A 22,132-nucleotide genomic window follows, 5' to 3' on the forward strand; every position below is an offset into this window, starting at 1 on the left:
ATACTGGTAATGTACTAGTCCTCGTGGACACATCTGGGTCTCTATTCTATTTATTCATCATGGAAAGCATAGTTTCTGGTGCATGGTTTGGAACTGGGGAGAAAAAGCATTCTCTCCTTTATAATTAAAAAAAGTCCTCTAAAATTCATAACAAAGATTCTTGCAATTTACAAAAGTACAGTCTTTTAGAAATGCAGATATCAGAAGGTCAGAGCCAGAGAATGTTTCCAGTGGCTTCAGGCAAATTTTATCTATTATCCGAGCTTTTCCCCTGGCTCAAAATATGGTTTAAATATATGCAAAATTAAATTTCCTTTCCAGTGTGATCCTGAATATGGAAATAGGATTAGATCTTTGATGTATCCAGTTAAAACCTCACACAGAAAGAGATAGAGGTGGTGTTGCATTTCATGCATGTACAAATTATTTTTTTCTTGCTCTTTTGGCAAAACGTCATAAAATAAATCCTAATGTGACCTAACCGGCCCTTGAATGGTGGTGGTGGTAGGTAGTTCTTGGATTTTAATTTCCAATTTCCATACATAGAAATCAGTATCTCATACTGCAGTCTTTGAACTTATTTCGGCCATTGGTAAGGCAGAATAATTTAGAACAGGGACCCATCTTCTCTTAGGCTTAATAACAGTTCATAGAAATGTGATGATCTACTTCCTAAGGATTTCTCTCTTTGTTCCTGTAAATAGGAAAAAATTTAAAGGCAGATGTTGCGAATAAAAACAAAATAAAAGGGACAAGTTTTATTTAGATTCTATCAAGGCTACAATAAAGCATTTTGTTTCTGAACTGCCACTCAGTGCTTTATGAAGCACATAACCTGCTCTATACAGTTCAGTTCATTTAATTATTATCTGTCTTCTGAAGTGAAAGTTAAATAAAGCATTTCAAGCTGCTTGCGAACTAGACCATCTTTATTTTCTTTCACAAACCACATGTTTATGCCATTAAAGGCTGCTTTCCAACTGTTTTCAAAACATCTCATATTCTACAGCAGGGGTGGTCAATTTGTGTCCGCAGATGGCTATCAACCCAATTTCATGCAGTGTTCGGCCGGGAGTGCTACATTTGTCCCCCAGTACTAAGGTTCCTGAACCCTGATCTAAGTTATCTCTACCTGAAGCACAGTGGCAGCACTGTGTGGTGAACTGGGAAGAGGCAGTCTAGAAAAGTTGTGAGCCTTTGAAAAGCCATACTCAAAACTGAGAATGCCCTTGTTCAGAAGCCTGCACATCTTTGAGTGAAGCGGCTGGCTGCACAAGCAGTTGAGCAGGCGTTCCTTGCTTCACAATGCTAGTGGCTGCCTCCCCTCCCCACCCATATCCTATCATGGACTCACATAGCCTTAGATGAGGCATAAGGTGGAAGTAGCACAATGTGCCCAATATCAATGCCTGATTGATGTAAAGGTTCATCTAGTCAAGCATCCTGCTTTCAGCAATGTTGAAATAGCCACTTTCTTTAAGGAAGCTCCCTAGCAGGGTGCAATGTCACCAGCCCTTCTGTTTGTCCCAGCATTTGCCATTCAGAAGCATATTGCCTCTCATGATTAAATTTCAGGTAACTGAAAGTCATAGGACTATGAGTCCAGCTGAGGAGCACATGCTATACTTCTGGGCTTCCTGTAGGCATCTGGTTGGCCACTGGGGGAAGCTGGGTGCTGGCATTTGGTCTTACCCAAAAGGGTCCTCTTGTGTAGGTTTGAAGCATTTAAATTCAAACATTCATGACAAAACCGAATGAATAATAAACCAACAGAAACATAGCCTGGATCAATACTCAATCAGTTGATGTGTATGAAATCCTGAACTGAAGTCTGATCGTACAATACCTTTGGAAATATGCATTCCAAACAGTATATCCAAACAGCAGCACTAATTTTAAATTAACTGTGCTTAGGTGCCAGGTTGCAAACCTGCTTTCCCATGCTCATCTCCCCCTAGTACCATCAATATATATTCTCACATTATGTTCTTACAAGTGCGCATGGTCCGTTTCAACACCACCACTCTACGTAGCCAATGGTTGCTAACTTAAGCAGCACTAGCTGACATGGTGCCAACCGTAAGAGTGTAAACATAGAGACTATTTGACTTCTGGGCTGGGAAAGCATTTTCCCTGGAAGAAGGAGGGCATGACAAGTAACAGAAACCAAGTAAATATTTGCATAAGGGAGACAATCACCTTTGTTTGCAATGTTCTTGGAAACATTTCTCAGGCTATGAGCAATTATTTTCACTACTTATCTACCTACAAAATGCTGTTTAATGTTTCACACACACACCCTTCTGCTTACAAAATATATTCCAGGGGAGGCTAAATGACATATTGACACATGCTGTTTTAGAAACGGACCAAGGAACAAATATGCAAATAATATTTGTTGAAGTGCAGTATCTTCAGAAAAGCAGATTGCCTAAGAAGATTCAATCTAGTCCAACATCCTGTTCTCACGATGGCCAGCCATATGCCCAGGGGGAGCCCGCAAGCAGGATCCAAGAGCAACAGCTCTTATTCCTCTTGCGGTTTCTGGCAACTGGTATTCAGAAGCATGCTGCCTCCAACAGTGGAAGTAGAGCCTAGTCATTCTGGTTAGTAACCACTGATAGTCTTATTGCCCATGAATTTATCTAATCCTCTTTTAAAGCCATTCACATTGCTAGCAATCATTGACTCCCGTAGGAGCAAATTCCATAGTTTAGCTATGCACGGTGCGATGAAGTACTGTACTTTTCACCTCTCCCTCCTTACCTTTTCCCATGTGGTGCCCATACAACCTGGAACAAAGACGTGAAACAGGTCTTAGACTAATAACCACTAAGGATCTGCAAACAATTAGCAACCTGGGTAATTTCATTAACTCGACAGGCAATGTGTTACGATAAGAGCTAGGAAGATGCTTCTACCCTTGCCTGCCCCACATAGGCTCAGTCCATGAAATGGGGATGGCGGCAGGGAGAGAATCTGTTTTGATTTGTTTGCAGGGAGGTTATTCAACAAAGAGCATTTTTCTGGAATGTATCCTGACTTGCTTGGAGAGGGTTTATCTTCCTGTAAATCTTTCCACACTTTTCAAAGCATTTCCCCATCACTTTCCTTTCCACGGAGAGTCAAGGTTTTGTTGTTGCTGTTGTTCAATGTGAATTTGTGGCACTAGAGTGACAAGAGTGCTTTAGTCCACTTTGATTACATGAACCTAAATTTTCCAATACGGTATGTGCCTCAATCTCTCCTGCTAAATACTGACAGTCTGGAGATGCCTGACAGAAATACGACTGTGGAAAGAGCCACTTTCTTCCTGTTTATGGTCTCATCACCTTCCAAGACTGTGAGGTAGCAATGCGGCTTCTGAAAGAAAGCTTACATGCCACATAGCACCATCTAAGGTGTGTGCTGGGGGGGGAGCCCTATAAACTAAATAGCTTTCAGATCTTCCTTTCTTATTCACAGACATTCAGACAAATACACTTCAGGTGTTAAAACATCCATTTTTAAAAAATATCCTCACAATTCCCTCCTTACTATTGCTTCAGTTCTCTAATTCTCTGACTGCAGGAAGTTTCACAGGTAGCCTTGACTAGGTCAGCACTGGTGTATTAGGCTACATGCAGACATCCGTATAAATCAGAACCTCCTGTGGAGGGTTTTTTGGTTTTTGCTGCAGCTTGAGCCCATCTTCCAAGCCCCTTTGACAGACATCTTGAACAGTGAATTAAATGCTGATTCAGCAGTTTGTCTTCTCTCCCTGGAGCACTTCAGGCAGGCTCCATGTAAATTCAGGTTACAGTATGTGGGTCTGCTTCCTTTGATAGCTGATCTCACTCGCCTGGCAAGTCAGAAACAGGATTGGTGTGTTTTGCTGGTCAGAATGATGGTGCTGTGTTGTTTAGTCGTGTCCGACTCTTCGCGACCCCTGGAACAGAGCACGCCAGGCACTCCTGTCTTGCACTGCCTCCCGCAGTTTGGTCAAACTGCTGATGGTGATGTAGGACTATCCAAAAGGGTTTAGGCTTTTTGTGACATCCAACCTCTGCAGCATCAGGGTTGATTTGTACACACTTCAGGATGTGGCCTTTTCATGTTGTGAACGGGCCTCCAGAACAGATCCCGTTCACAACCAGAGGTACCACTGTAATTCCTCTGTGTACTCTTGCCAGAGGCAAGTGTATTTTTTTTATTAAACAATAATACTTGACAATGCTCAAGCCCCCTTCAGATCTGAATGCAGAGAAGAGCCCATGCCAGTGGGACTATTGAGGTAGAGCTTTTCTGCATGCCACTCACTATTCTACAAAGGTTTAACCCTCATGTGTTCAGCTGAATACTTGAAAAGGGCTATAGCCTATCATAGCGTTGATTCAGCCCTTCCTGGGAACCATAGCTGCCAAGTTATCCCTTTTTTACAGGGATTTTCCCTTATGCTGAATAGGCTTCCTCGCGAGAAAAGGGAAAACTTGGCAGCTATGCACTGGGAACTCACTTCATTTGATTTTTTTAAAAAAATTAATCTCAGTTGTTGCAAAAAAAATTGAGAAGAGGATAGAATAAATAAATAATTTAAAGCAGATTTATGGCTGAGAAATGACTTTGGTCTTTTTCATCTTTAGCAAATTCAAAGCACTGCCATTCAATGATTGATTTGAAATGTCTGTACTCTAACTTCTCAGAATCTTTTTCCATACGTATCTTGAATATGTTAATGATGAAATTGGCCAAAGTCCCTGGTCATCCATAAATCTACTTTTTACAGTCAAGAGGTAATTGATATGCTAAGGCTGTAATTTGCTAATAGCATTTTATAGGTAGGAAAATGGAAGAAAATGGCACCTAATCTCCTCCTTGATTTATTAATACATGAAAGTATAACAAGCTGAAGTGTATGACCCCCACACACCATCATTATCACTCAATTAGGAGTGAGCATTGGAGTTGGAATACCATTCTTAGGAGATTGACTGGTCTGCTAAGTAGTTCTGGGTACTAACAGTTTTAAAGGAAACCAGCACTCTGGAAGTAATGGGACTTAGTCTCAGTTTTACAGAGCAGGCTGCGGTGGTACACCAGAAATACCATTGTGATTTCATTTGTGATTTAACAAAATGTTGAGTTCAAATGTAGTTATTGGATTTCACTAACTATCATTCTGCTGTGTCACTCCTGGAATATTTAAGTGACATAACTTTATAGAAATAACCTAGAGTTATCCTTAGCTTCAAGTTTCCAGCATTCACTCATTCCAGATGCTACAGTGCTCAGACAGCATGCCATGACAATACTTGTGGATCCCAGGAAATGCCTTTTCTTCTGTCCTCTGATTTCCAGATCATTGTTAAACAGAAGATCTCCCTAAGTGTGTGTTTAGGGCACAGCAGTTGGCTTGACATCCCTGACACAGGAGCAGTGAGGAGAGCTTCTTGTACTTCACAAGTTTATTGTGTACACCAGTCAAAGGCCATGGGGAAAGGGAAAGAACAGCTGATTCATTGCTGACTGCATTACTCAAACCATAAAAAGAGTAAGTTTCAGTTTGAAATTATTTATATTTTCATTACAAAAATGTTTTCTTCACAGATACACAGCAACATATGGAGATGCATAGGAAATGTGCATAATTACTGCTAGATGTTTTGGTTGTGGCAAGATAGATCTATTTGTCATTCCATCTTTTATTTAGAAAGTTACAACTTTCTGAAAGCCCTGCCTATTGGGCCTGCATTTCTGCTGTCTTTTCATGGCCAATTGTGGGGGTTGACAAGCAACAGATGAAAGAGAGAAATAAGTTCTTTAGCGAGATTTTCAAGATTACAAATGATTCACAAATACTGAATTAGAAGGAATCCTGCTACCAGGGATGTAGCAAGTGGGTGTGGTAGGTGCGGTCCGCCCTGGGTGCCCCCACTGAGGGGGGTGACAAAATGGTGGGCAGCACTCACCGCAGGGCCTGCAGCATGCCTGAGCCACGTCTCTTGGGCGCCCCTTGGCCAGCTGAGGCCCCGCCCCCTGTGGCATGCCCCATCCCACCTCTACAGGTGCCGCATGCCCCACCCTTCCCTATGGGCACTGCATGCCCCGTCTCATCCTTCCCTAAGGCCACCATGCACCTAGCCCCTATGGGTGGTTTGCCCTGCCCCTGGGCGCACTTCCCCAGGTGCCTGAGAAGCTTCCTCCGCCACTGCCTGCTACCAAACCATGCACAAAAATGAAACTTGTAGGTCTCCTTAGCTTCTCATCCCTGCTGGTCACACCCAGAGCTGATTCCCCAACCTATAACCATTTCCAAATCATTTTAGTTCCTGCTCACATTACAAGTTCAGCCTGGAGAAGAGAAAATTAAGGAAAGACACAATAGCAAATTCCAAATATCTGAAGGACTGCCATGCAGAAGATGGAGCAGCTTTGCGTTGGCCTGGATGGCAGGACAAGAACCAATGAATGGAAATCTCGGAGAAGCATATTTGGGCTAAGTATTGAGTGAAGCTTCTTAACCATAAGAGCTGCACAATAGTTAAACAGATCTTATCAGGAGATAGTGGTGGCCAGTCCTTTCCTATAAGGACTTAAGCAAAGGCTGAACAACCACCTGTCTGCAGTACTGTTGTTCCATCCTACACTGTAGGTTCTGCACTGAGCAAGGGAATGGACTAGATGCCTTCAGTTCTATGGTGGCGGCAGGGTTATTAGGAGGTGGCTGTTTCTACTTCCTTTCTACAGCTCATTGCTTCAGCTGCCTGTTGAGAACAGGACTGCAGCTACCAGCTTGCACAGGCATTTTCCTAAACATGCAAACACTCAAGGTGTGAACAGGGGCAAAGAGCCATGGACCCTGACATCTTTGTGTGCATCTTTCTGCTGGTGGATCCCCGACCACCCCATATTGTATAGGGAAGGCCTGTGGGTGACCTCTGTGTGCATTCGTTTGGAGGTGAGTAGAGTGCTCTGCATTATGGGGATATGCCCTGTGTTACATTATAACATCTTAATATTACGAAAACATTTTTACAATGAAATTATCAATTATTTCAAACGAAAACTCTTTTTATGGTTTGATTCATTCATTATGAATCCATTGTTCTTTCTCTTTCACCCTGGCCTTTGACTAGTGTACACAATGAATGGTGAACTGAGAGAAACCCTGCTTATATCTCTCCTGTGACAGGGATGTCAAACCAGCTATGGTGACATGCAGACATTAGCCTAAGGAAGCAGGACCATGGGATCACCTTATAAGGAGCTTGATACAGTTCACTGGTTGTAGTGATTTGTCTTCATAAAGATGCCTCCATGCACATGAGTCAATATGAAATGTGTGTAGAAACTCTTAGCTTGCTGGCTCTGGGCCAGATTGTCATATATCTAATAAAACACCTAGTAGCCCGTTGGAACTAAACACATATTTATTTATTCATCATTATTACCATCTCCATAAATTCCTACTCATTCAAAATTTACTGCTGACATTTGTTTGCACTGCAACACTGTTTTCACATTAAGAAAAAGTGGTCATTTATTTTAGGCTTTGCAAATCAAACGATTACACCTCAGATCTTGTTTAATGGTAAAGCTGATCCAAGCACAAGCATGTCTTTTATAATTAAATACTTAAAGAAGAATGGTTGGGCACTGGTGTGTTCAAATTTGATTTAAAGTCTGCTGCACATAGTTTATTTAGCCACATGCTGGAGGCTGACAGTTAAGTGCAAAATGTGGTAGGGAGATTCGGGTAACATTGTTTTATTCATTTGTTTGCAGATTTATAACCACATTTCAGCCAAAAGTTGAAAAGTCCACCAAGTACACACGTAAAGTGCAACAATTACAGGATAAAACATTACAAAAAAATTAAAAAAACAAACAAACATGCAAATATTAGTATCTGAGTATATGAAAAGAGGCAACATTTTAAAAAAAAATCATTCCCAGTGGCATACAACCCAAGGACCTGTCTGAACTCACTACTGTAGGTGGCCACAACAAACCAATGTTTCACAGTCTAAGATGGAGATAAATAATACTTGCTTACCTTACAATGTATTTATTATTATATATAATAATGGCTACCTTGTTTGTATAATAAACATGTTGCAAAATCTGTTACAGTCATACCTCAGCTCCTGAATGCCTTTGGAGTCAAACGTTTCGGCTCCCAAACGATCAAAAACCAGACGTGAGTGTTCCGGTTTCCATACGTTCTTTTGGAAGCTGTATGTCTGACGGGGCTTCCGGGGCTTCCAATTGGCTGCAAAAGCCACGCTTTGATTTTTTGATTTTTGAATGTTTTGGAAGTCAAATGGACTTCCAAAATGGATTCCTTTCAACTTCTGAGGTACGACTGTATTTTCTTGCTGTGACATATTCCCACTTGAGATTATAGTTTTTGCTGAAGAAGTGTATCTTCCAAGAATTGGTTGGATGTTGGGGACTTCACAGCAAAACAACTATAGGGGTGTGCATTACACCCCGAAAAACATGTCTGGTTTTCTAAAACAAAGTCAAATGTATGAACCACATCATTTCTCCCCAGCAATTTCACCTGTTTGTTTGTTTGTTTGTTTGTTTGCTTGCTTGCTTGCTTGCTTGCTTGCTTGCTTGCTTGCTTGCTTGTTTTAAAACTGGGATAAGGCATCTAGAGACCACATGCTTTTCTTATCTTACGTCACTCCAGCAAGTTAATAAAAGGAAGAGCAAATATAGAATTGGCCTTATCTGCTGAGACAGGAGTAAAAAGCATGATTATAGCACTTCGCTCTTATTCATTCTATGTAGGAGATGTACAAAAGCAGCTGACCTTGATTTCTGGGGGGAAAGGAACTGCAAGTGAGTAACTTAATTCAAGAATAGCATAGTCAAGCTTTTGACTTTTGGCATTTTGTAGCCTTGTCTGCAGATGCAGTAGCAAGCAACAGCCATTTTTGTTGGCTGCATACAGTTGACTCACTTGCAGATGGATGAGTTTACCAGAGTTTACTCTCTGTTGCTGGGATGGGACCTTTGACAGTTGGGTGGTATTTAATTGGAGTGCTACTCGCCAGCTTCCTTCCTGTCCTTTTATTGATTTGTTTTAATCATTCCTACTACTGCTGTGAAACATCTGTGGCATAAAGGCTCAGCAGATATTAAACTGTAATAGCCCCCAAACTGACTGTAGGACAAGAACCAATGAAGATGGCAAAAAAAAAAGTGTGTCAAAAAAGGGTGTTTTGTTAGTTTATCATCCGGCTAGGTGAGGCTGGGACTGGAGTGAAAGTTAAAAGCATGTGTTAAAGTCTTGTCTAACAAACAAATATCCACAGGACAAACACCCACATCTTAACAGGGCTATGATCACTTGTTTATTGAGAAGCAGAGATGGAAGAGGATTTTTTGTTTCATACAACACACACTTGAGTCTCTAAGAGCATTGCATTGGGGGCAGGGGACATGGAAAATCAAGGTAGCTTGAATCTGCTTCCTTTAGTTCAAGGGTCAGCAAACTTTTTCAGCAGGGAGCCAGTCCACTGTCCCTCAGACCTTGTGGGACAGACTATATATTTTTTTGGGGGGGGGATTGAACAAATTCCTATGCCCCACAAATAACCCAGAAATGCAATTTTTTAAAAGCACACATTCTACTCATGTACAAACATGTTGATTCCTGGACTGTCCGTGGGCCGGATATAGAAGGCAATTGGGCTGGATCCAGCCCCCCAGGCCTTAATTTGCCTACCCATGCTTTAGTCACTACAAAATAAATATAACCTCCATCTTTCTTCAGCTTATTGTATTCAGACACATTGTTGCATCAAAATTTCCTTCGGCAGGGTGAAGCTGTAGCATCCCACCATACCTCAACTGATGTTTTCCCACAACTCCCCTTTATTTCCCCACCTTTGCCACCATTTTATTCCCATATACATGAATGTAACTCTTCACTAGGCTTTTCATTGCTCTGTGTTCAAGCAGGTAGGATAAAAGTCCAGTAACATGGATAATTCAAGTCCTGGCAAAGAAGGCAATGGTGCTGTTTGTTCACATGGCATCTCTAAACTATTATTTCTACAAACGCTACCTCTAGGTTTAGACCTGGCACCCCTACTTGATGTTAGAGAGCTTTTTTAAAAAAGCATTTTGCACACAATCAGTTGTCCTTTCTTCTAATAATAATAATAATAATAATAATAATAATAATAATAATAATTTATTTATACCCCGCCCATCTGGCCGGGCTTCCCCTGCCACTCTGGGCGGCTTCCAACAAACATTAGAATACATCAAATATCACAGATAAAAAACTTCCCTAAACAAGGCTGCCTTTAGGTATTTTCTAAATGTCAGGTAGTTGTTTATCTCTCTGACCTCTGATGGGAAGGTGTTCCACAGGGCGGGTGCCACTACCGAGAAGGCCCTCTGCCTGGTTATTATTAATACATATACCTCAACATGGAAAATGGGTCCCACACTGATGCCTGACTCATATTAAATAAACCTGGGGTTGCTCTATATACCCATTTATTTAAAGCCCCATATTAGTCTTTTCCCCCTTCATCACCCAATTCTCAGACAAAAGTCCCAAAGGCTGCTAACAAGCCCCGCTGTGATTTGTGACATTATTACAATTTGCATGGGAAGGTTTTACAAGGCAATTCATATGAAATATGCTCTCACATTCCCAGATTTTCTTTTTTCTGTTTCTTTTTAAAGCTGGAGGCATGTCAAACTCACTTTATGTTGCACTGTGTGGCCAGACCACAGTGGCAAGCTGATAAAACATCGCTTTCTTTTCTTTTTAAGCTAGGTAGCTGAAAAATCCTGCCTCTGCAAGTGCCAATTAGTTGGACTAGATTAATGGTTACTAATATCCTGGTGTGATTACCTGCCTAGCATTTTGATTTCATTATTTTTCCTTTGTATCCAACTGGCTTTGTTCTGAGTTGGTCAGTCCTTTTGGGGGGACAAGGGGAAGTTTGGTAGCTGCTTGTTTCAAATATAATAATAATAATAATAAACCAACTTCCAGGTGATTCAATTGATAGTTTGAACCAAGCAGCTGGACCTCATTGTTGCTATTATCCCAAATAAAACCTGCAGGGAAGGATATGTGAGAAGCCTAGAGAGATAGCATGCTAGGAAATAAATTATTCTGAAGTCCTTTGTTATGACTATGTGTATTCCAAACATGATGGCACAGATTTACTGCTTGCCAGAACTGCTAAGGAGGCATTCTTATTCAATGGCATGTCTTGGCAGAGAGCAAGCCTAACAAAATTGCCAGAACATAGCCCATAACTGGACCCATTATCATTTATGAAACATCACGCAGTGGCAACATTTATGTGAATGCTACAGCTTACTCCCTGGGAATTTGTTTTATATGTTGTTCCAATATCATATCAAGAGACTATTTCAACCTCTGTCCGGGTTTTTGTCAGCTTGGCTGGATGGCTTTATTTAAATGATAATGCCACCTGAGGGGGAAAAACAGTGCATTATTAGTAGCCCTGCTATTTTTATTCGTAATTTTATATTTTTATTAGTCATCCATTTGATCCAAACGGTGGACGGGTTTTGTCAGGACTGATGGAACTCTGGCATGGCAGCACCAAAAAAAGAGAAGAAAGGAGAAGAAAATATGCACAAAAGGCAGTCATTTAGAATTAATTACATGTTATTCACCATTAGTTTGAGTAATCAGAATGATTCATGGAAGCAGCAGCCCTATGAAAGCTTCACACATGGTTTTTCTACACAAAATATCATTGTAGAAATGTCCTGGGGGACGTTTTAGTGCTTGAGTTGTCTACATTCCATGCAAGATGGCACAGAATGTCTAGAACATCTTTGAGATAACAAACGTTTCCAAGCTGGAAGATAAACCTTAATGGAAAGCAAAATATTTGTGCTCTGTGTGTGAGGGTTTGTGTGCATGCACGTAAAGAACAGCAGCATTTAATATTTCTAGTTACAGGTACCTAAGTAGCTGTGTTGGTCTGATGTAGTCAAAACAAAATAAAAATATTCCTTCCAGTAGCACCTTAGAGACCAACTAAGTTTGTCATTGGTATGAGCTTTCGTGTGCATCCACACTTCTTCAGTGTGCATGCACATGAAAGCTCATACCAATGACAAACCTAGTTGGTCTCTAAGGTGCTACTGGAAGGAATATTTTTATTTTGTTTTAGCAGCATTTAAATTATTGCTCTGACAAAAATTAAAGGGAGAGGGAAAGTCGTGAAGGATGTGTTAGGTGAGCTGTGATCTCCTTGAGCTACCAAGAAGAATCACCCAGTAGGGTGAACTCTTTATTAGGACCAGCCAAGATGTTGCAAATCAGTGAGACAACTTTTGAGTTCCTCAGAATCCTCCATCAGGATCAATGTTAAGCATAACAGGAGATGAGAGAGAAAGCATGTATGTGGTCCTTCAAGAGACAGGCAAAATGGAATCACAGTGGTACCTCGGTTTATGAACACAATTGGTTCCGGAAGTCTGTTCATAAACTGAAGCGTTCATCAACTGAAGCGAACTTCCCCACTGAAAGTAATGGAAAGTGGATTAATCCGTTCCAGACGGGTCCGCGGAGTACTCAACCTGAAGCGTACTTAACCCGAAGCATGGGTGTAATTGGTTCCGGAAGTCTGTTCATAAACTGAAGCGTTCATAAACTGAAGCAAACTTTCCAATTGAAATTAATGGAAAGTGAATTAATCCATTCCAGATGGGTCCGCGGCATTTGTAAACCGAAAATTCGTAAACCGAGGTTTTCATAAACCGAGGTTCCACTGTAGCCTATGGCAGATATCATGCAATTAGCCTCTACCAGGTGCCAACAATCCCCAGGACACACCCAGTCTGCTGGGAGCAGACTCACCATCATCCATTTCCTGAATGTACAAAGTCCAACTGTCACTTGACTATGCCTCCATCTCCAAGTGAAATTCACTGGGTATGTCCTTGGCCACAAAATGAACCTGTGCAATCCACCCAGAGCAAGGGACAGTACCAAACAACAGCCAGACCCCAGATATGGAGGGATGGTGGCAAGATTTCACAATATATATAAGCTCCCTGCTCCCACTGGTGGGACTTTGCAGAGTAGTAGGTCCACTGCTGCAATGGTAATCCTTCTGCTTACAGTTGCTGCAATGGAAAGTGGTGGGGCAAGGTGAGTGAATTTGACACAGTCGCAAGACAGCAGTGAGTTCAGCTCAGCTGGGAGATTTGGGCAGAGGGACACCTCTGCTAAACCCAACTCCCCCAACCCAGTGGAAGCGGGGCGGGCTAGATTGCTCTTCCTGAGTTCTTTCAGAGTTTCTTGAATCAGCTGAACACTGAGAACTCCTAGAATTGGTTTCATGGTTTCTACAAGTTATAAACAAGATCATGATGAAAAAAATTAAACTCCAAACCCCAGAGATATTTTGTATTTCAAAACTCATCTGCTTTTCATTTCTTTTGTTTGTAGTGCTTAGTAGATGTTCAGTCAGAGCTAAGTATCCTGAAAACCCAGTCCTCAGAGATTTCAGCATCAAGGCTGAATTGCAAATTCTTTCCTTTCAAAGCACATTTGTGCAGCTTTACAATATTGTTTACATGTATGTGTTGCCTTTTCTCCAAGGAGTTAGTTGTGGTCTATAGTTTATCCTCACAAGGCTGTGAGGTAGGTTAGGCTACGAGACAGTGACTGGCCCACAGTTATCCAGTGAGCTTCAGGGCTAAGTGGAGATTTGAACCCTGGTCTGCCAGATCCTAGTTTAACAATGTAACCAGGGCACCACACTGGTTCCCTTCAACTATCTCCAGTGTATCCCAGTGATTGCTGGCATATTCCTATTCCAGCTGTTTTCAGTTTACCTGTGGTGTATTGCCTGGCTCAACTGAATGATCTGGAGCTACTCGCTGCTCAAGCACACTTCTCCCTCTGTCTGATTTTGTAGCATGCTGTGCTCTAGATTGCAAGGCTTAGCCTATTTATACATTATGCAAGAGCTCCCATAGACTAAGACTGATGCTCACTATTTGGCAATGATTTTAAGCATACATCTTCCTGTGTCAGCATGCGCTCTTTCCACTTGTAGTATCTGTTGGGTTGGGTAGAACCATTTGTCTCAATTGTCAATAGACAAATTGTGACTTACTGTTAGTATCTGCTTGTACAGGAAGCAAAAGAAGAAGAAGATGGTGATGAAATAGTGTAGGACAATGTAGTGTCCCAGGCTGCACCATGAGGAGCAGACCTGCAAACCTAGCCTCTCCTCCTTTGGGTCTCAGAAGCATCTTTATTTCCAGGCTGACTCCCATAAACAGTTCTTCAACCTCCATAGTGTGAATAGTCTTGTGAAGAATTTGAGCATGGGGTGAATAGCAAAGACAAAAGAAAATAATTTTAGCTTTTACTAGCAGTTTTTGGAAAGGCAGCAAATGAAACTGCTATTGTAAATATATTAGAAGAAAGCTAATTTCAAAGCAGATTGAGCAATTAACCATATGGGCAAATGAAAATAACACACAAAAACAGATTCAGCAAAACCTAATCTAGACTATTTCGCTACCCAAGCCAATATAAATAATTTCCCTACTGCTAACCATGCCTTAGCAATGTCTACGAAAACAGTTCAGAAATTGCCACGGGTTCAGATGACATCATAATAGATTACATCTTGCTTGTGTTGAAACATCTTCACTAGCTTCAAGCTTGTTTCCAGGAGCAATTGAAAGTGCTAGTTTTAACAGATAAACCCTTACATGACACGGGTCTCTGGCTTATATGAAGAAGTACTTTCCTCCATATTATTCTGTTATCATCTGCTGTCTCCAGAAAAAAACACACACTGAGGTTAGGAATATATGTGCTGATGGATTGGCCCTGGCATCACTCTGCAGGCACTAGAGCAGGGGTTCCCAAACTAAGGCCTGGGGGCCGGATGCGGTCCAATCACCTTCTAAATCCGGCCCGCGGACGGTCCGGGAATCAGCATGTTTTTACATGAGTAAAATGTGTCCTTTTATTTAAAATGCATCTCTGGGTTATTTGTGGGGCCTGCCTGGTGTTTTTACATGAGTAGAATGTGTCCCTTTATTTAAAATGCATCTCTGGATTATTTGTGGGGCATAGGAATTTGTTCATTTATTTTTTTCAAAATATAGTCCGGCCCCCCACAAGGTCTGAGGGACAGTGGACCGGCCCCCTGCTGAAAAAGTTTGCTGACCCCTTCACTAGAGGCTGGCAGGGCCAAATGGGGAAACACCTCCACGCCCACCATCTTTCAGCTTGGCAAAAAGGAAGTTTGGATTGCCTGCAACAGTATTTTTTTCCTTAGATATGTAACTCCATGTTCTTAGCCATACACAATATGTAAAACAAAAAATAAGGGTACTAAACAAGAATTGTGCTCCTCGCCCTCTACCCTACAGATCTGATGTGGCTTCTGATTCAGCCCTTTGGAGCAGCCCTGATCGGACCAGCAACCAAACCAACTGGAATCTGGGCCCCAAAGCAAATTGGAAGCCTTGCCTAGACTTTCATTATTATTTCAATCCAACATTGGGGAGAAGGGGTAGATGCACGCAGGCAGCCATTCCAGGGGGAAAGAGGAGGAAGGTCTGAGCCAGCCTGGGATTCCCTGGAACTTGAGTCAGCCTCTTGCTGTCATTTAATGACACCAGGCCTAAACTGGGTCCAATAACTCCAATTTCAGGTTGGTTCTACAATTTGCCTGCCCCCTTGCCTTCCACCCAGGTTGGCATGAGCAGCAGGGCTGCAGGTGGGGCAATGGCACACACTCCATTAAGCTGGGCCACTTCCGAGGAAGCTGCTGGGATTTAAAGGCTTTAAATTTTTTGTCCTGTTAGATTTCTAACAGGAAACATTCACAAAAGCAGAATGTTTTCCATTACTAGTTTGATACTGTTTGTGTCCAACCAGTTCTTTCTTTGTCAGTTACTCTACTCAACAATACCTACCATACACAATGCATATCTCAAACACATCACTTTTGTGCTGGGAGAATTGTATAGATCACAGTTATGTTCAGAGATAACAAGAGAGGTTTTTTGGGGGGAACGGAATAGCCATAAGAATGATAGTCATGAAGACAGGAAGTTAAACTTGGATGCATTTGCCATTTTTAAGATAGTTTCCATTACCTTGGCTTTCCACAACTAAATTGGTTCCAAGACACAGAAATCAAATACAGCAAGGATTTTCTATTGGGGGAAAAAGAATTTTATTTCTTCCTCAGTTGATATTATCGAACTTTTCTTTTTCTCAGATAAAGCTGCAAACAATCAACCTTGTTGTGCAGACATTGGGAAAGAGAAGTGATAAGGGACATTCCCATGAAAGAACTCTGACCTTCTGACATCCGTTCAACCTCAATACAGTTTGCATGATAGCAAGAAAATCTATGATATTCACCATGGAAGCCTTTGTGAAAAGCTTTCTTATAGAAAAACATTGAGACCCAAAGTGTGCATGCACACGAAAGCTCATACCAAAATAAAAACGTAGTTGGTCTTTAAGGTGCTACTGAAGGAATTTTTTTATTTTGTTTCGACTCAGACCAACACGGCTACCTACCTGTAAATTGAGACCCAAGTCAGTCATAATCATAGAAGCAGAGAGTTGGAAGGGACACCAAGGTCATATTGTCCAACCCCCTACAATTCAGAAATTACAGGTAAAGAATTCTGATAGATGGTCATTCAGCGTCCAGTGAAGGAGAGTCTACCACATTCTTGTTAGTACGCCCTGTTCAGCCCATGTCTTAAGCGCGTGTATGGGCTAGGCGACTGGAGCACCTTCATCAACCTTCCAATCACAGGAACATAGACATAGCATTCCGGGATAACTGGTCCTGGTGCAGTGGACTCACATCTGCTCATTGTGAGCACCAAACTTCACAGAGTAAAACAGAAGCATAGTTATGGAGGTTTTGAAGCATACCTAATTTATTTCTAACAGTTACTACAAATCACTACAGACATGCATGAGAAGAGCAGCCCTCATGCAGCCATCTTATCTCTACAAGAGTGAAAAACTTTCAGTACCAGAGACGGAAGAACCAAAGAGCAGCTTCCGCCCCCTCCTTTCTCATGACATGAAAGCAAAACAAAAGATCAGGCGATTCTTGCAATGGGAGGGGTGAAAATGCCAACAGTTCTGAGGTGGTCCGTTCCACTGTCAAACAGTTCTTACCATCAGAAAGTTCTTCCTAAGGTTTAGTCAGAATCTTCTTTCTTGCAAATTGAATCAATTAGTTCAGCTCCTACCCTCTGCAGCAGCGGAAAACAAGGTACGTAGCTCCATCTTCCATGTGACAGCCCTTCAGATACTTGAAGATTGCTTTCATATCACGTCTTCTCCAGGCTAAACATTCCCAACTCCCTCACCTGTACATCAGAAGGCTTGGTTTCCAGACTTTTTATCTTCTTGGTCACCCTCCTCTGCACATGTTCAAGCTTGTCAATATTCTTTTAGAACTGTGGTGCTCAGAACTGGACACACTACAGTGGAACCTCGGTTTACGAACGCAATCCCTTCCACGGAGGCATTCGTAAACGGAGGCATTCGCTCCCCAAAGGCACGCTTTTGCACGATCTGCACATCCGACGCTGCGGAACGCAGATGTAAACACTTCCGGGTCCGTGGCATTCATAAACGGAGGTGTTTGTTTATGAGGTAGTTGTAAACCGAGGTTCCACTGTACTCCAAGTGGAGTCTACACAGAGTAGCTCCATTTATTTCAGTGCACCTTCTCTGAGTATTTACTTACTTCAATCTCATCTAAAGCATTTAGAAAATATTTTCTCCAAAATTACATGTACACTTTCCACCCAGTTTCGAAAGGTTCATAGTACAGTGGGGGGGATGGGGGTGTTGTATTACACACACACAAAATGGTATACTCTACAAAAAAAAACAACTGTAGACATTTTCAGTACTTCAAACACAAGTCCATAAGAAAGAAAATAAATACATTCTGAAAAATAAATTTCACATAATGAACAACAAACTGCTTATAGTGTGCATATGAAGTTCCTCTTATTGTGGAAGTCTGTCTGCCAAAAGATTCTACAAGTTTCCTGCTCACAAGTAGAAAGCCCAAGCTGTGGCTCTATCGGAGTTTTAAGGATTTGTTGTATTTTTATCTGCTTTAGAAGTTGAGTGAAACTGGTTTTATTGGACTATTGGTTTACTGTTTTATTGTAAATTAACCATTTTCTTCCTTTGGATCCTACACAACTGAGTGCCACAATTTTTCTCTCTGAAATCCTTAAGACACTTGGGAATAACAATGTGACGGCTGAGTTGCAGTAAGCTGCCTAATTAGAAGTTAATATATGTTTACTTCTTGAGAGATAGCTGAGGCATGCTGTTTGGCCACCTTCTCTCACCCCCTTGAAGCATTTTGCTTGCCCAGAGCTGCATGATAAAACAGTTGCTCCTTTGAAATAGTGTGTCATGTGAAGGTAACCCAGAGCATGACCACCCCCTTGGAGAAAAATTGAGCAGCTTGATTTGAGCATTCCAAATGAGATAGAGGTGCCTCTGGCACCAAGGAGACATTTGGCAACTGAAGATAACTCTAAGGCACAATTTATTCTCTGCTAGACACACAGAAAGGGGCAATTTTGAAGGGATGTAGAGAGGTTTTGTAGTGCTGTATAAGGGCCAAAGAGTGACAGAATGCCATGGCTGTTCTCATTTTGCAGAGCTCACTTTGAGTATAAAGTAATGTATTCTGGTCTAACAGAAATAGATGAAATCTACATATCCAGTTGCATAGTCTCCTTGTTCTCATAATGTTTCCCCTGCACTTGGCCAAAGTCTCTTGATTTCCCACTTTGGGTAAGATTTGAAAAAGAGTGCCAGCCTATTTACTCCTAAGAGTGTGAGTGTCTGGAGGCGGTTGGATGATGGATGGCTGCTAACAGATTGAGGTTGAAACCTGACAAGACTGAAGTACTGTTTTGGGGGGACAGGAGGCGGGCAGGTGTGGAGGACTCCCTGGTCCTGAATGGAGTAACTGTGCCCCTAAAGGACCAGGTGCACAGCCTGAGAGTCATTTTGGACTCACAGCTGTCCATGGAGGCACAGGTTAATTCTGTGTCCAGGGCAGCTGTTCACCAGCTCCATCTGGTACACAGGCTGAGACCCTACCTGCCCGCAGACTGTCTCGCCATAGTGGTGCATGCTCTAGTTATCTCTCGCTTGGACTACTGCAATGCGTTCTATGTGGGGCTACCTTTGAAGGTGACCCGGAAACTACAACTAATCCAGAACTAATCCAGTACGTTTCCAAGCAGAATTCAGTTGGTGCTGACCTTTAAAGCCCTAAATGGCCTTGGTGCAGTATACCTAAAGGAGCGTCTCCATCCCCATCATTCTGCCTGGACACTGAACTCCAGCGATGAGGGCCTTCTAGTGGTTCCCTCACTGCGAGAAGCCAAGTTACAGGGAACCAGGCAGAGGGCCTTCTCGGTAGTAGCGCCCGCCCTGTGGAACACCCTCCCATCAGATGTCAAAGAGAAAAACAGCTACCGGTACCAGATTTTTAGAAGACATCTGAAGGCAGCCTTGTTTAGGGAAGCTTTTAATGTTTAACAGACTATTGTATTTTAATATTTTGTTGGAAGCTGCCCAGAGTGGCTGGGGAAACCCAGCCAGATGGGCGGGGTATAAATAATTACTACTACTACTACTACTGAGAGAACAGAGAGGTTTCTGAGGCCTTTCTGGGAGGTTTGGTGACCCTCAAGAAGTGATGTGTGTTTAAGTCAATCCACAGCATTGGGCTTCCCAATGGATATTCTTACAGCTAGACCCAGGTTACCATCTATAATAGCTAGAGCTGACCTGATTTATTTGAGATACTAGTTCAGATTATATGACATTTAAGTTACTAGTCCTACTAAACTGTGCTGGATGGAACGATTAAGGCTCAGATGTGAGGTAAAGGGATGTTTAAAAAAATGGCAAGTTAAATGCTGCCAAAATGCTCCTTGGCCTTAGACCAGGCATCCCCAAACTGTGGCCCTCCAGATGTTTTTGGCCTACAACTCCCATGATCCCTAGCTAACGGGGACCAGTGGTCAGGGATGATGGGAATTGTAGTCCAAAACATCTGGAGGGCCGAAGTTTGGGGATGCCTGCCTTAGAGCGTCATTGTGCCCTGAGGAATTGTTTCTTTGGTTAAGATGCAAGGAAGATTGTGCAATCATTAATTATCTGCACTTCTCCCAATGGGATGCTACGATCAAAAAAGATCTTAGTGGGGCACATTCTTTTCAAACACTGACTTTCCCCCAGTTACATGGGCCTTTATAAAACATAGATGCCAAGTAATGCCATCTGCTTATCTTGAAGAGAATTATAAAGGCATCCCACAGCAGGACAGAAAATGTGCTTTTGGATGTAATATTGAAGACATAACTCACTTTTTATTATTCTTCCCACTATATGCTGACCCAAGGGAAATTCATTATCTAGCATTATTTTATAGTACCTGGATAAAACAGCTCAAGGTGATGTGCCAGTTATTATTAGATAACCAGCTTTATATTACTTTATTTGACCAGCTGAGTTTTGCTAATGATTCTAACTTACTAACTGACCTGTGTTTTATGTGCAGTAAATACGGTGTATAGGTTTTCGCTTTTGTGTACTTTGCCAATGTACATGGTATTTTGCAAACTATTAATCGGTCCTGTGAATGGATGAGAGGTTTTCAAAGCTCTTTGGCTATATGCAGTAAAGTTTATTACAAGAACTAAAAGGGAAAATAAAAGAGCTTCAAATGAGAAGCTTGTTTAGATGGAAGCCAAGATCATACCCATACCTTTAAACAGTGGGATCACAAATGTCTCAGGTGCGTTTTGACCCAAACTCCACAGTCTTTCCTACTGCAGCCTTGGCAAATGAGTGCTCCAAAGCTGGATGGGGAAAATTGAATGGATCGTTACCTGGAGGGGCAAATTATTGGAAAGAAAGAAAGGCATAGCACACTGTCAATCCAGTGTGGTCAAGAGATGAATGCTAGGATTTCTTCTACCAGAAAGATCGGGATGCAAGGGAGGGGGTAGGGAGGAGGCACCTTGCTACAGAACAAGGGTGGGGAACCTTTGTCCCTCCAAATGTTGCTGAACTACAACTCTATTCAGCTTTAACATGCATGGCCAATGGTCAGGTATGCTGGGTATTGTAGCTTTGCAACATCTGTGTGGCCATTGTTTTCCACCACACCTCCCTCTAGAAGTTGATTTACAAGGAATGGCATCCTTGTACATTTGGACAGAAGTCTTTACAAACCATAAAATGCCTATCTCAAGATGCTGGTTTTCTGGGGTACATAATAAAATCAATGCATCTACTCGAGACTTCAGTTAAAATCACTTTGAATAAAATAGTGGTTAATCAAAACTGACATTTCCCTGTTCTCCCTCCACCTCCATTTTTAAAAGATTTATCATCACTGCATATTTGATCTTGCTGAACTTAGGGAACAAAAGATCCGTTACATAATACATTGCTCCGGCCTCTTAAAATGCTATTCAATTTATTTTCACAAGAGCTGGCTATTGGAATGCAAATGTTCATTGATCGGCCATCCAGGCAACAGGGAGTACCACTTACAGATGTTTCTTTTGAAGAACGAATCCCTTGTACATCAAGCCACCAATCATCTCCCTCAGACCTTACATCTTTCGTGCCAATATCATGTCTTCTAGGTACTTCGCTGATTTCCCCACCTGAATTTGCTGTGATAATCTTATAAATGATACCAATTTTGTATCGTGGTTTGGTAGCATTTCTCTTAACATTGTGCTCTTAAAATATACATTCAATTGTAGCGAGCAACCCTGAATTGGAAATGAATTGGTCAAGTTGGCTCACTTTTAATTTAAGTGAATTTACAGTAGATTGCACCAAATATTCAATATTTCTTTTCAAAGCTTTTCACTCTATTCCAAGGGCTTGGGGCAAGTAAAAGTACATTTTTATCCTGTTTTATCCTCGTAACAACTGTGTGAGGGTGTATGAGCTGCCAGTCAGTTAACCACTTCTGTGACGTGTGAGTTGTATTCCTTTGGTATAATAATAATAATAATAATAATAATAATAATAATAATAATAATAATTCAT

The 22,132-nt window shown here is 41.7% G+C and overlaps 1 long non-coding RNA gene across 1 annotated transcript in view; it reads left to right on the top strand.

Annotated features, from left to right (window-relative positions):
* The first annotated feature begins 5,393 nt into the window (after positions 1-5,393).
* The window catches only part of LOC148685668 (uncharacterized), a 72,296-nt gene continuing 55,557 nt past the window's right edge, over positions 5,394-22,132 (top strand). Inside the window, exon 1 of the long non-coding RNA XR_015950231.1 lies at positions 5,394-5,530. This is a non-coding gene — a long non-coding RNA (uncharacterized LOC148685668). The remainder of the gene's footprint in view (positions 5,531-22,132) is intronic.

This window comes from Zootoca vivipara, chromosome 5 (assembly GCF_965207765.1).
Source record: "Zootoca vivipara chromosome 5, rZooViv2.hap1.1, whole genome shotgun sequence".
NCBI lineage: Eukaryota > Metazoa > Chordata > Lepidosauria > Squamata > Lacertidae > Zootoca > Zootoca vivipara.